At 39.0% G+C, this 14,387-nt stretch overlaps 1 protein-coding gene across 12 annotated transcripts in view; it reads left to right on the forward strand.

The window, feature by feature from the left end:
• Positions 1-14,387, forward strand: part of LOC146402252 (uncharacterized) — a 1,625,488-nt gene that overhangs the window by 374,201 nt on the left and 1,236,900 nt on the right. For 8 of the 12 annotated variants that reach the window (XR_014805638.1, XR_014805639.1, XR_014805644.1 and 5 more), the window contains one exon: positions 10,312-10,464. The exons of 3 other annotated variants lie outside the window; for them this stretch is intronic. The gene's annotated coding sequence lies outside the window, so the exon portion shown is untranslated. Of the gene's footprint in view, positions 1-9,414; positions 9,970-10,311; positions 10,465-14,387 lie in introns of those variants that run through there. One more of the 12 variants, XR_014805648.1, reaches the window with a different exon arrangement.

Genomic DNA, 14,387 nt, shown 5'->3' on the forward strand with positions numbered 1-14,387 from the left:
TGCTTCTGTTCTACTCTAGATTTAGACTTTTCTTACAGTATGTACATCAAGAGTGAGAGCTTCCCCTCACTCCTGTACCAGTCCCTGAGTTAGACTACTGTTTTGTGTGATGAGTTCATTGCTACCTGGTGGTGTGTGTCAAGGGAATTTCCCTGTCTTGTTGCAGCCTCAGTCTTAGGCACAGCCTTGTTTCTTGGTCTTGAAGATGAGGATTTTTCATTGATTCTGCTCGTACTTAGTGGGGTAGCATTAGGGTATCTCTGATGGTCTAGATCAAGGATGGATTCTTGCACCATCCTGAGACAGAAGATAATTTTTATTTTTTATTTCGTTCCAGCTGCTTCAGTGGGTCTTCACCTGTGGCTTGGGTGCCACAGGGTTGCTGCATCTGACTTTTGCTCTATCGGGGAGTTGGAGAGAAGGATCCATTTGGGGCTTTGTACCTTTCCTGAGGTGACTGCTTCTTCTCTGCTAGCACTGCTAAGGGAAACTATGGCTAATTTCCCACTCTACTTCCATTTTTCTCAGGAGCAGGCATTAGTTTGCTAGGCTTGCCACAACAAAAGACCTCAAATAGGGTGGATTAAAGAACAGACATTTATTAACTTGCAGGCTGGAAGTCTAGAAGTTCAAAATCAAGGTGTTAGTGTACCCTGGTTTCTTCTAAGGTCTGTGAGGGTTTTCTGTGTAGACAGTCTTATAATTGAACATAGAGATAGTTTTATTTCTTCTTTTTTGATATACAATATTTATTTATTTTTCTTGATGAATTGCACTGGCAGTTCCTTTGGTATAATGTGGAACAGAAGTGGGAAGAATGGATATCCTTGTCTTGTCCACTCTGGAGGAAAGTATTAAGCCTTTGACCATGTTGTAAGATGTTAGCTGAAGGTTTTTTCCTAAATGCTGTTTATCAGGTTAAAGAAAGTTTTCTTCTATTCCTAACTTGTTGAGAACTGTTTACTATGAATGGATGTTGACTTTTGTCAAATTTAAAACAATTTTTTTCACAATTTTATTGATTTTTATTTTATAACAGAATATAGTTGATTTACAATGTTGTGTTAGTTTCAAGTGTACGGCAGAGTGATTTAGTTATTCATATACACATATCTATTCTTTTTCAGAATGTTTTCCCATATGAGATATTACAGAATTTTGAGTTCCCTGTGCTATATAATAGGTCATTATTGATTATCTACTTTATGTATAGTAGTGAGTATATATTAATCTCAAGCTCCTAATTTGTTCCTCTACCCCCTCTTCCCCTTTGGTAACCATATTATTTTTTTTTAAATCTCTGAGTCTGTTTTGTAAATACATTCATTTGTATCATTTTAAAAATTCTGTATATAAGTGATATCATATGATTTTTTTTCTCTGACTTTATCTAATCTGATAATCTCTAGATCCATCCATTTAGCTGCAAAAACATTATTTCATTTTTTTTATAGCTGAGTGATATTCCATTGTATATATGTACCACATCTTCTTTATCCATTCTTCCATCAGTGGACGTTTAGGTTTCTTCTATGTCTTGGCTGTTATAAGTCAAATACTTTTTTTTTTTTCTTTTTAGGGCCATGTCTGCAGTATATAGAAGTTCCCAGGCTAGGAGTCAAATCAGAGCTGCAGCTGCTGGTCTACCTACACCACAGCCACAGCAATGTTGGATTGTTAACCCATTGAGCGAAACCAGGGATTGAACCTGCATCCTCATGGATACTGGTTGGGTTTGTTAGCGCTGAACCACAGCAGAACTTTCACAAGTCAAATACTTTCTGACAAAGCATTTTCAGCCTGGTTTATTCTTTTACTGCTTGAGAAGAAATACTTTTAATACGACGATTATTGAGCAACTTGAGTAAAAAAAAAATAGGTAATGGCTGTAATCCCAGGTTACTAGGAGTGTAAAATGGTTGTTACCTCAGTGTCTCCTGCTGATTTACAAACAGTTATTCAGTGTAGATCAAGTTAGTAGAGGTTTCTTGTCAAGTGAGAGCTTTGGCTACAGAATTATCAAAGAGCCTCATTGTAACTGTCACCTCCAAAGTAGTTCCAGATGGCTTACCACAAAATAGCATTTTAGCATTTGTATTCCATTACTGGTAGTTCTGTTTTTATTTTCTGCTATGTTTTGGGCATTGTGTTAGGTGTCTGGGATCCAGTGTTTCACTCAATTTCTGAAAAATTGATATTAATATCTTCAGGATATCACAAGGTTTAAGCATATGCACACTGAAGACCAAGTGCCAGGGTTCATATTTCAGCTCTAGCATTTCCTTGCTAAATGAGAACTAACAAGTCATTTAACCTCACTTTAATTCATTGATTCCAATGTCGGATAGGGAAAACAGTAACAAGATGTTTTAGTTGTTATGATATTTAAATGAAGCTATTCCATATTATACCTTAGCATGTTTTGTTGATGCATTGTCAACACTACATCAAAAGTTAGATATACCTCTTTTTATCTGTCTTACAAATGAGGAAATGGAGAGAGATGCAAAGAAATGCACACAACTAATATATGTCAGAGTTTAAATCTATGCCCATCCCCTCCATGCTGCTGTTATTTTATGTTCTGATTAGGAAGAGAATATTTTACTAATATGTAGTGCCATCATATATCCTAGTTTATGTCTGTTGTCTTAGTGCAGTTACTAAGAGTGCCACCTTTTAACTCTCGTCCAATTTTAGATGATAAATTATATAATGACTATACTAATAACACATTTTAATGTATGTTTCAGTGGCAAATTATTTTTTTATTTCTTTTTTTTTTTTGTCTTTTTTTTTGCTATTTCTTGGGCCACTCCCGCGGCATATGGAGGTTCCCAGGCTAGGGGTCGAATCGGAGCTGTAGCCACCGGCCTACGCCAGAGCCACAGCAACGCGGGATCCAAGCCGCATCTGCAAACCTGTACCACAGCTCCCGGCAACGCCGGATCGTTAACCCACTGAGCAAGCGCAGGGACCAAACCCGCAACCTCATGGTTCCTAGTCGGATTCGTTAACCACTGCGCCACGATGGGAACTCCCTATTTTTTTATTTCTTAATTTTCAAGTGGTCCAACCTTTCCAACACACACACACAAACACACACACACACACAGTCTCTCTCTCTCTGCCTTATGGTGGATTTTATAAGGAAGTTGCAGATACTGTGTGTGTGTTACATCTAAGACATTAATCACAATTTAGCAACTTGATGGCCTTATGCAGAGTAAACACACACCATGTCAAAAATATTATGTTCTACTGATGTAATTGCAAATCTGTTCCCCATGTTGGGCACTCTATACCAATTCCCCATGAACGGATACGTAGTGAAGTTGACTACTGTTTAAATAAATTGGCTCTTCATAAAATGCTATTGGTTGTCCAAACCTGAAAAACACAGTGTTATAGACAATTAGAGTCTATGAATAGTTTCTAGGTGTAATTTCGATTGGAGGTGGTGCTTAGTTTCAGGGAGAGTGTAAGATAAAGGCTATGAGGGGTTTCCCATGTAAAATTTTGCCCACTGAGGAGAATTTAGCTCATATCTGACTTTTAGTATTTCCTTAGTAGCTCTGTAGATCAACATATATTAATCCTTTAAATAAACATCCTTCTTGTGAGAAAAGCGTATCTTCCTTTGTTGCTTTCACCTTTAAACATACAGTATAACCGAAGTGCCTGTGCATATGTCACGACTGAAATGTTTGCATTAGTGAGATTCACAGTCAGAGCCAAGAATTTTTTTATGTTCTATACACACTAAACCTTTATGGAGACCCACATTCAAACAATTTTATTTTTATTCCTTTGAGGCTTGGTGATGTTCACACCTGTTTATTCCTTATAACCAGTATTTTATTTTACAATGTATATTTCAGTCTCAAGGTAGTTAAATTAATTCTTTTTATACTACATTTTATGAACACTTTTTTTTTTCCAGTTGTCATTGGAGGCGCAACCATAAGCAATGTGTTTAGCCTTCTGCTCACCCAATCGTAATCAGCCTAAAAAATAGACTTTCATCTGAAGAAATTCCCTGTGGAGTAGGAAACACAGCTGTTTCATCCTACTAGACATCCTGCAGAGAGATACTATTTTCCTTGGGGGAAAGGACACTCAAGTTTTGAGAATCTAGGTACTGTACCATTGGAGGAAAAGCTGAAAAGAAAATAGACCATCTTTTTCAGTTCTATTGTGCAGAATATAAAGAAACTCTTTGTTCAGATTTCATGTCTTCCTCCTCCTTTCTCAATCTTTAGTCTTTTAAAATTCTACCCTTAACTAAATGGGTAAGCTACAAAAAAGATTAAACTTAAAAATATACCAGGAATACAGAATGAAGAGAAATGATTGATCTTTGAGTAGGTATCCAACAGCGCAATGAAATTCTCAAGCAGGTTCCTTTTTATTTCAAAATAGGTTTGATTCAGAGGGATTTTATAGCTGCTAAATCATGCAGTTGGCAGAGATTGTGCGTGCTTCTCACAGTTACTTTGAAAGATGTCAAATTTGGCAAAGGCAATAAAAATACTGGGATTTACTGAGTTTGCTTCTCCCCCCACCCCATTCTCTCTCTCCTAGAGAATGCTCTAAAATTCAGCATGCTCAGAAGTATTATAGTACAACCGAAGTGTGCAGAATCAAAGATTTCGCAGAAAGAGTGGCTTTCTCAGCCATCGTATTGCTTTGGCAAAAGGATGGCAGCCTATGCTAGTTGTAACAGGAGGCTTCTCTTTACCCCCAGCGGACTTGGTTTCAGTGCCACGGCCATTGGCACCTGCAAGCTGCTCATTTCCAGCATGATGGTTGCTGAATAGCCTTATGTGGTTCATCGAGAGAAGGTGGTCTGGAGCAGCACCTCTGGTCAGGCAGGCACACCTACACAAGACCACTACCCTGTATTGGTACAGAGTACTCGTCGTAAGCTTGACTCTGGCTTTAGAATGCCTTGATTTGAGTATCAGTTCCACTGGTGACTTGCATAACCTTTCGAGGCTCCAGCTTTGCTAAGTTTAAATGGAGGTAACAGACTTTCATTAGGCTGCTAGGAGAGTAAGTAAGATGCAGCGTACTTAAGACAGATAGCCAAGTGTCAATAATGCTGTTATAACTGCTATCAATTTATGGTCCACAAATAGGATTTATTATTATTATCTCCAGTCCAGGAGAATAGATTATTGTTCATAAGTTCACATTTGTTTTCATAACACAAATGATTTAATTGTTGCGACTATACTTATAATAGCTCACGTTTACCTTGTCTCAAAGAAAGTGGCAGCCACCATCTATGAGTCCCTTGATGCTGATCTGTTACCAGTCAGATTCCGTTTGATATCTCTATTTATGCATTTAAAAAATTAGCTTTTTAAAGCTAATTTTGTTCTGGAGCCCATCTCATGGCCCCTTTGATAGGTAAAACATGTATTAGTCTACGATAATACATACAGTATAATTGAAGAATGCACCTAACTGGTATGGTTTAAGTAATTGGCTAAGAAATTGCTCATCTATAGCAGATTGTCTATAAATCCATTCCTAAAATCCATTGACATCTGTAGCTCAAACAAGCCTTGATTATAGGACAGGCAACCAGAGTAGTGCTATAATTCTGAACATTTCAATTTCTGATATCCAGAGCTCTATAAATGTGGCTTTAAAAAAATGTATCTGCTATGTAGTAGTCAATATGACAAACGATTTAAAAAAATCTGTCGTTGGAGCTCCCGTTGTGGCTTAGTGGTTAACGAATCCGACTAGGAACCATGAAGTTGCGGGTTCGATCCCTGGCCTCGCTCAGTGGGTTAACGATCCGGCATTGCCATGAGCTGTGGTGTAGGTCGCAGACGTGGCTCGGATCCCGCATTGCTGTGGCTCTGGCATAGGTTGGTGGCTACAGCTCCGATTCAACCCCTAGCCTGGGAACCTCCATATGCTGCAGGAGCGGCCCTAGAAAAGGCAAAAGACAAAAGCAAAAAAAAACAAAACAAACAAACAAACAAATCTGTCCTTAAAACAATTCTATCATCCCCATTTCCAGATGAAGACACTTTGTTATTTTAGAGGAAAATTTTGTTAATTAATATGACCTTTGACTTTAATACTCTGAGATGCATTTATTCAGTCATTTATTTTCTTTCAAATAGAAATGGCCTGACTTTTCAATTGCTATAACCCTAGTGGTCAGCACAGTGCCTGTGACATAGTACATGTTCAATAAATAAGTGTATGCATAAATGCTAATACAGAGATTCTGAAGAACTATCATTTCTTCACTAAGTCTGTTTTAAAACCTGTCCCTGACTCTAACAAAGTATGCAAGCCTTTTGTTCCTTGAAAGAATTATGAGGGTGGATTAAGGTGGAAACCAGACTGGTCAAACTTCAGGGATTATCCTAAACTGTGACTAAACCTCTATTGTAGGACTAAAGGGATTCAAGCAGAGGTTAAACCATCAAGACAAGGAAGATAATGGAAGCATTTAACTACATCTCCCAATTCTGCCAACTGGAATAAATATAAATGAGCAAGTCCAGTCTTGTACACTGTTGATAGGTAATTTAGGGGCAGATATTATAGGCCACTTTCTCATTCTGTTTTCTCCATAGAAGCCCAAGAAATATATTTTAAAATGTAAATTGGTTTGTCCCACATTCTCACTTGAAATGCATCCATGTCTTGTGGCTTTTTATTTTTATTTATTTATTTATTTATTTTGCTTTTTAGGGCCCCACCTGTAGCATATGGAACTTCCCAGGCTAGGGGTCGAATCAGAACTCTAGCTGCCAGCCTTTGCCACAACCACAGCAACGCCAGATCCGAGCTGCATCTGTGATCTATACTTTATCCCATTTTGTAATGCTGGATCCTTAACCCACTTAGTGAGGCCGGGCATCGAACCCACATCCTCGGATACTAGTTGGGTTTGTTAGTGCTGAGCCACAATGGAAACTCCCAAAGCTCCATTTTTATTTATTTATTTTTTTGAATTTGAAGTCTTTTATTAAGGGAAAAGTAATCCATGGATTGGGAAGGGGGTTGGGGGAGGAGTACCATGCCGCACAATCAGGGGATGGAACTTTCTTCCTGGGGATTTTGGGTGAGAGTGAGTTTCCTAGAGCCTTACAAGAGGCAACGTGGAAACAGGGCATGCTTGGCTAGGAGGTGGGGATTTCCTGATAAGGCTGGAAGGTCCTATTTTCTCAGGTGAGGGAAGCTAGCTGATGCTGAATTGGAGGGTTGAGACAAGTATTAGATTTCCTTGACAGTGAAGTTTTCTATAAGCATAGGTTGACTTAGGTTTAGATTTGTTTTTTTTTTTTTAATTCTGAAATTTTATTTTTATTTTTTACAGAATAAAATACATACATTTAAACAGAATTACATTCACACAGATTATTATATCATGGATCTTAAGAAACAGATTAAGTGACTCCCTCTGGAGAAGTGGAATGGAAAATATGCTGAGACAAATAGGAAATTTATTCTATACTCTATCCCATTTTGTATGGCTTTCATCCTTACTATTTAGTATTATCTATTACATTTCAATTTTTCGTTAAAAATTAGCATTGTCTTAAAATTGTTATATTATACAACTAAAATTTATAAAGAAGAAAGCCTTATATACCATTAAATATTTTATATAGCATAATAAAAAGAATAACTTAACTGGTAAGAATAGCAAAAATAATACACTCTCTGAAAATGAGTAAAATATAACATGCATAAATTGGTTAAAAAACAGTGTAACTGTATAAATATGTCCTCACAATTTGTTACATCTTACTGATTCTTCAATATAGGCCTTACACCATTCTAGGTGATGTGACCTTACATTGTATCATGGAGAGAAATGGTTATTAATAATACAATTGTAGAACTGTATTATTTAGTTGTATAGTGGCATTATTTAATTATAATGATCATAAATTCTTTGATGGAGAGGAAATCAGAGTCAGATTGAAGAAGACTTCAGCATTCCACGAATGATGTCAAATGACCTCCTTTATGGTGGATTATGCACTTATTTACTATGAGATCTGTTTCTTCTCCAGAGATTCCTTGTTTGTGTATCAATTATATTTTTGGTTTGCAGTTATTCTGAAGTTTTGATGTAAGAGTCTCTATGTATATGAGATTGTTTTAAGTTGTTCTCTTAATTGCAAGTTCATCTCCAGTGTCCTGCATTTGTACCCACCTCTTCTCACGATTTCGGATTTTGGTGGTATAATTGTGCATGGATGATTTTGTATCTTTACTGTATATATACCTTTACTGGTGAGCAATGTCATTTGTGGAATTTTTGTTTCCTGTTGCTGTCTTGTCTTTTCTGCCTAGAGATGATCCTTTAGTGTTTGTTGTAAGGCTGGTTTTAGTGTTGCTGAATTCTCTCAACTTTTGCTCATCTGTGAAGGTTTTGATTTCTCCTTCAAATCTGAATGAGAGCCTTGCTGGGTGGAGTAATCTTGGTTGGAGGTTTTTTTCCTTTCATGACTTTAAGTATATCATGCCACTCCCTTCTGGCCTGCAGAGTTTCTGTTGAAAAGTCTGCCATAACCTTATTGGGGTTGGGTTCCCTTGTGTGTTATTTGTTTCTTTTCCCTAGCTGCTTTCAAGATTTTCTCTTTGTCTTTAATTTCCCTGGACGAAACAAAACTGTGTTTCAAATTTTTAGTGCTTTCGTTATTGAAATGATTAGTATTATCAAGTGGACCTAACATCTAGCATGATTTTTCACAATTGTAATCTCTGCATGAAATTTCATACACTGTTTCAGAGCAGGCTATCCATGCCCTTCCACTATCCTCTAGAGAAAATCTGGACTTTCTTTTGGACTTGGTGGGCGGTCATTGTGAAATTGTGGAAAGACTGGATACATGAAGGGAAAAAATGATACACACCATGTCTCTCTAGGTGTTAAATGCACCTGAGTATCAGAAGATGTCTTCTTTTAAGAGACTGTGCAATCATCTGAATCACCTCTCCCCATCTCCTCTAACGAAACATTCCACTCTCTTTCTTCATTGTGGAGAAGCTTAGGAAAAATATAGACGGACGTGTGCAGGCTCTGAAATTTATTTCAGTAGAAAAAGCTGTTTCTTTACATTTCTAGTACCTTTATCTCCATCCTCTGTGGCCTGTGCCTTTGTCACTTTGTCACCAGCATGATTAGTAAGAAGTACGAGAAACTTTCTTTGACTTGGTATTTGTCTCAGCTAGGTTATAAGCAGAAACAAAATAATATAAGTAGAAAAATATTTTTAAATCTTATGTTTCAGAAATAATACCTATCACAGCAATAGCAGTCTGAATGCATACCTGCCATGAACCAGACCTTGTCTCGGCAGAATTAAATACGGCGTTGCACCTCTTTCTCACAACAGTAGTGGTTCCTTATTTACTTATTCACAGATGGAGATTTGGAGAAGTTAAGACATTGCCCACGTCACAGAGGAGGATAGGAATCTAGCTATGATTCAAACTCAAGCTCCTGTGTTCCTCAAGCTCATATTGTCGTTTTCGGCTTTTTTTCCAATGTGGATGTACATCTAACTTCCTGAAATCTCTACAAAGACTCGTGCTGCCCAGTGAGCCATGAGACAAGGGGAAGACCCCATGCTTTCTCTTAGAACAGCGGATCCTTAAGTAACACGCAGTGAGAGAATTTGGGTATCAGAAATTCCAGCTGGGAGTGTGGCCAACCAGATGAGCTGAAGCCTCAGGGAAGCTGCCTGAGAATTTGGACTTTTTTCTCATATTATAACAAGAAACAGCAAATTTTCACACAAAAAGAAATACCATTTGACACATGCAAGAAGCCTGTTGCTGGGTCAAACATTCTTCCCTGAGCTCTTCAGACATCTGTTTCCCAGCATCCCCTGGAGGTCGAAGACCGTTTCCCCTTCTGGTTCCTAAATCTACAAGACCATCTCAGAGCTGCATCTCACAGCCACCTCTTTCCAAATGGTACGTTAAACATATTTTCTGTCTCGTTGTCTCCTCATGCAGTCAGCTTCCTTCTGTTGCTAGCTGGAGGGGTTATCTCTTTTTAGTTGCAGCACAAGAGTGATGTTTTGCAGCCTTCTCATGGAGTCGTGTTCCGTGTTTCCTCTTCATCCACCAAGTCTGTCTAATAGAATTAGATTGCACAGACCAGTCTTGCCATCCTGACGCCTTATTTCATGGTTCCTGAATGACACTGTGTGATGAACCCAAAGATGCGAGAATTCTATGACTAGGCTTCATTTGTGTAGAAAAAAGCCCTTAACAACTACTTGATCCCTCCTCTCTCTGTCTTTCTCTCTCCAGATTCCTCAACCTCAGCACTGTTGACATTTCGGGCTGGAAGAGTCCTTGTTGTGAAGGGCTATCCTGTGCATTGTAGGAAGTTTAATGGCATCCCTGGACGCGAAACACTGGCTGCCAGTAACACCTCCCCCTCCCAGTTGTGTTTCCCAGAAGGTAAATAGCCCCTGGTTGAAACCCCTGTTCTCCTTTTCTCTCCCTCTTCATACCCACAACATCCCCCCCTCCCCGACACACACACACACACACACACACACACACACACACACACACACACACACACACACACACACTAGCTCTTTGAAGGGACAGATTTTTTTTTTTCACTAAAATGACCAATCGTATGCCTGACGCTTAGGTGGTTCTGTACATTTGGCTCTGAAAGAAATTCTTCTCCATCTGAAAATTAGCTAGCTGTTTCTTTAAAGATAGAACTTGCGCCTGTGTCAATTCTTAGGCCTGTGCAAAAGCTTGAAACCATCTGGAGTTAAACCAGCCCCCAAACATGGCATACCTGCCCTGAAACTTAGAGATGGAAAGTCAGGGGGGAGGGGGAATGGGATGAGGGAATCATCTCAACTTTATAAAAATAAAATCTTAGAATTAAATTGTTTTTAGCTTCTGAACAGTTCTGGCTTATGGATTGCATTTCAAGGCAGTAATAAATACTTCTTTCAGTGGTTTTCTACTCCGCATAATGGCACAGGGTCAGAACACCAGCACGGAAGTCCTAGATGCAGAAAGGCAGTTTACGGATTAGTTGTTCTGATGCCAAATGAGAAGGGTCTGGCTTCCCCAGGGTCTCGTGTGAATGACAGCCATCTTCCTTCTCGAGTGGGATTTTTTTTTTTTTTAATGCATCAGTGCAAATTATTTCAGAATGTGTGACTTCCCCAGAAGTTGCAGCATTTCTGGCCCATCATGTGTACTAACCTACTGAACTCCAAGTAGTGGTCCTCAAGGCCCGAGTGTGAAAAAGTTCTGATTCTTGAATTCAAGTGGCTTTCACACCATTTTAGAAGACAAAAACCTGATGCAGTATATCCTCTGAAGATTTTCTTTATTTTCACTGAGAAGTCAGTTTCTCCCTCCCTGAGGTAATTCTGTACTGAGTAACATTTCTATTTTGCACTTTTCCAACTCTACTGTCACATATTCGTTTATCTGTCTGTGTGTCTGTGACGGCTAGAGAGATGATGTGTTCAAATTTATATTTTCCGTGTCTTGCAAGGGTCTTGGCATGGGGTCGGCGGACCTCTCCTCTGTGTTTAATGATAGACAACACTAGAGGCTTTCTGTAGCTCTTTATTCTTTCTTGAGCTTTCTTGGAGTCCCTGTCACTCTTTCTTTCCTCTCTGACCTCACTTACCTTTTTTCTTTGTTTCCTTGGTCCGTCCTACCCTACAAGACTCTTAGATACTAGAGTTCTGTGGAGATTTGTCTTTGACTCTCAATTTTTACTTATTTTACATAATTTCCCTAAGTGATCTAATATTTTCATTGGTTTAAACCATAGAGACTGTTGATTCTCAAGTCTACTACCCTCCGTCCTAACTTCTTTCCCAAGCTTTAGGCTCTTGAGCAGTTTGCTGCATATATCCACCCAGCACCCCAAAGAAAGTTCAATTCAACACATTCAAAACTTGGTGAATATTATTATCTTTTCCTCCACCACAGTCAACTTTAGTATTCTACATCTCAGTGGATAGCTCTATCATCTTCCTCACCATTCAGTCTGGAAACATGAGGGCCATCATTAATTTTTTCCTCCTACCTCCTGTTTCCCAACCCTACCTTGGGTTTTCCAGCAAATTCTGCTGCTTTTGCCCTTGCGATTTTGTTGTTGTTTTTGTTTTTTAAGGCCGTCATCCTTCTCTGTATCATTACTGTCCTAGTACATGTCCTCATCATCTTTCAATAGTCTCTTACCTCATCATCTTTCAACAGTCTCTTACTCCCTGACTCCAGTATTGCTTAAGATTAGCCTCATTGCAGCCAGGATGACTTATCTAAAAAGTAAGTCCAGGGAGTTCCCGTCATGGCTCAGTGGAAACGCATCCATCTAGTATCCATGAGGTTGTGGGTTCGATCCCTGGCCTCGCTCAGTGCGTTAAGGATCCTGCGTTGCTGTGGCTGTAGTGTAAGCTGGCAGCTGCAGCTCCTATTTGACCCCTAGCTTGGGAACTTCCATATGCCATGGGTGCGGCCCTAAAAAGCAAAAGTAAAATAAAATAAAAAGTAAGTCCAACTATGAAGCCTACCTCCTGCTTCTGAAAACTGCTTTTCTGTGGAATAAAGCCATTCTATTTCTCTCACTTGTTATGACTTGTTCCAGTTCCTATTGCTGTGTAACAAGTACCCTATAATTTGATAGCTTAAATTAGCCCTCCTACTATGCTTACAGATTCTGTGGGTCAGGGGTTCAGATAGGACCCAGCAGGGATGGCTTTTCTCTGATCCACATTCTGGGGATTCAGTTGGGAAGACTTAATGGCTAAGGTGACTAGAGGGGCTGGTGGCTAGAATCATCTAAAGGCTCAGCTCCTATCTATGTTAGAATGACTCAAAAGCAATCCGAGTGCGTATATGTGGGTTGGTTGTTTCATGGCATGGAGGCTTTGTGGGTTTGGGCTTCTTAGAATGTGGTTCAGGGCTCTGAGTATGAGTGTTCCAGTGAACAAGGTGGAAGGCACATGGCCTTATATGACCCAGCCTTGTGCATCACACAAAATCACTTTAGCAGTTCTCTCTTTGTGAAAGCAATCATAGGGCATAGTATAATAATGAATATTTATGGTCTTTGTCCCTGATTCCTGGCACAGAATTTCAAAAATCTTTGGAATTTTCAGAGTGATCAGAGTGCATTTTGTTATTCGTAATGACCACTCTTTGACCATATCTGAATTTATGCAGTGGGACAACTTCTACTAGGGCCTCTAGGTGGCTTTAGTGCTGGGGCTGATTGACCAAAAAAACTCCAACCATGTTATGAGAGGGTTGGACTTTCAGTCCCACCTCCTGGCCTCCACGGAGGTTAGAGGAATGAGAGAGCTTTTTGGTTGGTGAACATATTGATGTACTGAGAGGGTAACATACTCTGACTTCATGGGGCCAGAAGCTCCTGTGCTTGGGATCTTTACCCCTGGAACATGTTTAATTGGCTGTTCATTTGTATTCTTTATAATAAAATGGTAATTTAAGTATAGCACTTCCTTGGTAGTTCCTTTTGTGGCTCAGCAGATTAATAATCTGATATAGTATCCATGAGGATGCGGGTTCGATCCCTGGCCTTGCTCAGTGTGTTAAGGATCCAGTCTTGTCACAAGCTGTGGCATAGGTCGCAGGTGTGGCTTGGATCCCACGTTGCTGTGGCTGTGGTGTAGACAGGCAGCTATAGCTCTGATTCGACCCCCTAGCCCGGGAACTTTTTAAGGTGTGGCCTTAAAAAATAATATATCTTATATTTTATACATCACTTTTTTGAGTTTTATGAGTTGTTCTAGCAAATTATAGAAACTACAAGGAGTCAGGGGAACATCAGAATTTGTAGCCAAGCCTATAGGTCAGAAAGTATGGTAGTTCCCAGTACTTGTAGCTGGGCTCCAAGGTGGGGACCGTCTCCTAGCACTGAGCCTCAAAACCAATGGGATTTGTGCTAAATCTGCGTAATTAGTTATCTGAATTTAATTGAATTGTAGGATACCTTGCTGACTTTTGAAAATTGATATTGGAAAGCACAACCCCACCCAAATTCAAGGTTAGAGAACATAGACTCCCACCGTTTGACAAATATGAATACTCTTTTATGTTTTTTTCCAGCTTTGTTGAGGTATAATTGACAACTTGCACTACACTTTATAAGTATACAATGTGATAATTTGATAATGTGTATGTATATATTGTGAAACAATTTCTACCATCACCTCACGTATTTTTCCACTTTTTTATTCCTGCGAGAACACTGAAGTTTTACTTTTTTTAAACAAATTTCAATTATACAATACTGTATTGTCAACTGTAATCACAATATTATACCTTACATCCTCAGACCTTATTTATTTTATAACTGAGAGTTTTAC

The sequence above is a fragment of the Sus scrofa genome, chromosome 6 (assembly GCF_054392235.1).
Source record: "Sus scrofa isolate SSC_HxYL_T2T_F1_AM1 chromosome 6, Sscrofa_HxYL_maternal_Yorkshire_Landrace_v2.0, whole genome shotgun sequence".
In the NCBI taxonomy this organism is placed as follows: Eukaryota; Metazoa; Chordata; class Mammalia; order Artiodactyla; family Suidae; genus Sus; species Sus scrofa.